The following is a 2004-nucleotide window of genomic DNA, read 5'->3' as shown; positions in this document are numbered from 1 at the left end:
TCCGTCGAAAGGAACTATGTTGTGTTCCACGGAATTGGCGCTTTCTTCGTGTATATAGAGCCACCTTTTGCGCCATCCTTGGACAGAGTCGGGAAATTTGACGTCGAAATAATCGACATCGGTTCGGACATCAGATAACTACGCCACCTATGTTGTAGGTGGCGTTGTGAGCGCCATTGCGGCGAAGGCGAGAAAATGCGCTTCCAAAGAGCCCAATTGGGAGCGACTCCAAGAAAGCATTCGCAAAGCGTGATAAAAATAGAAATGTGAAGGATGGAATTGGGGGTCAGCTGGTGCAGCTGAATCCCATAGACAAAGAGAAGACCGCGGAGGAAATCATGGATTGGGGTAGAGAGGCCGCGGATGAGATGATCAACGAAACTAACCCGATACTCCATTGGAGGCTTGGGGTAGCTTTCTTCGCTGGGAAAGCGGATGGCGTCTTCCTTCTTCATCAGGCCGAGCCTCTTCAGCATATTGACATCTTGGTTGGAGATTTTGGATCTCTCCCACTCAAGATCTTCAGCGGCCATCTTGGACTCCGGAGTGCTGTGGCGAGTCAAACGCGCACGCGGTGGCATCAACGGCAATGGGTAGAGCAATGTATGCGAGTGCGGGAAATCAGAGAGAGTTGGGCGCAGGGAAGATTTGCGAAGAGGAACAGGTGAGCGGCGCAAGCGAGGGGATGAACGGAGGTTGAAGACAGGTTTATATAAGAATTGGGTGAAGCAGTGTGCCGTTGGATGAGGAAATCATGTGGTGAGAATAGATCTTCTAGATACAAGGGCAAAAAAGTATTTTTACTGAGATAGGCGTTACCGTACGTGCGCCAGAAAAAGCGGAGGACGTGTGTCCCCCACTTGCACGACGTGTCAACGTGGTGGGAACGATGGACCCACAAAGCAGAAAAATCTCGACCATTGATAGAGTTGAAGAAAATTTGACAAGGGAAAATATGTCGACAAGAAAAATAAAAGGAGAATGGCGACAGGATAAGTTATTTGAATATTTCGGGAGCCTTTGGTCAGAAACAAGTTTTTGCCCAAATGCTCGGGGGCTACTTTGACAAAAAGTAAAATTTCGAGTATGACAATATAGAAAATGTTGAGCCTACAGTCAAGCACAAGTTCTTGGCTGTAGCCTCGGGGGCTACTCCCATCGGGAGCGCTGTTCGCGCACCCGAGAGATAAAAAAAGAGAGAGAAGAAGAAGAAGAGAAAAGAGTTCATATTGAGAAGTAATGACAATATAGTGACAAGGTGGACTAAAATGTTGAGCCTACAACCAAGCACAAGTTCTTGGCTGTAGCCTCGAAGCTACTCCCATCGGGAACGCCGTTCGCGTGCCCGATGAAATTAACAAAGGAAAAATAGAATGAACAAGAGAGTATATTTCGAGTTATAATTAACTCTACATATACTCCCATCGGGAGAGCAATATAAGTCATATTTGACTCGATAAAATGTGCCATTCCAACAGCCGGAAAAGCACTCGACAATATATTCTCGAACGCCAAAGTTGCGATCAATTTCTGAATGCCGCAAATTTGCGAAGGTAAGACCCCAGATCCATTCTCGCTGGGCGTGGCATCGCCAAAGACTCGCGCTCGCTACTTTTATCCGTATCAACGAGATACGAAGAAAAATCCTAACGGACGCGTTAGGTACTCGATAAATTTGACCGGGACTCGACGTAATGGTAAGACCTTAAGCGGCACCTCGTCGAAGTTTACACCGAGTATCCCGAGATCATGTCCAGGGACGTGATTTTGAAGTAGGTTTTTGCGGATTGCCACTAGAGCAGTTAACTAGTACCTGATCCGTCAGATGAACTAGCCCCAACTACCAATATCCCTGTACAATATAGAATTTTATGAGAAGAAGTATAAAAGTTAGAGCTTTCGAGTAAAAATAAACAGTGGAGATTTTCCCTGACTCTATGATTCAAGCAAAATCTCGGGGGTACCGACATAGGCATCCCAAATGGGCTCCGCCGAATATAGTAC

Source organism: Lolium rigidum, chromosome 4, assembly GCF_022539505.1.
Source record: "Lolium rigidum isolate FL_2022 chromosome 4, APGP_CSIRO_Lrig_0.1, whole genome shotgun sequence".
Taxonomy (NCBI): domain Eukaryota; kingdom Viridiplantae; phylum Streptophyta; class Magnoliopsida; order Poales; family Poaceae; genus Lolium; species Lolium rigidum.
This window is presented reverse-complemented; position numbering follows the sequence as displayed.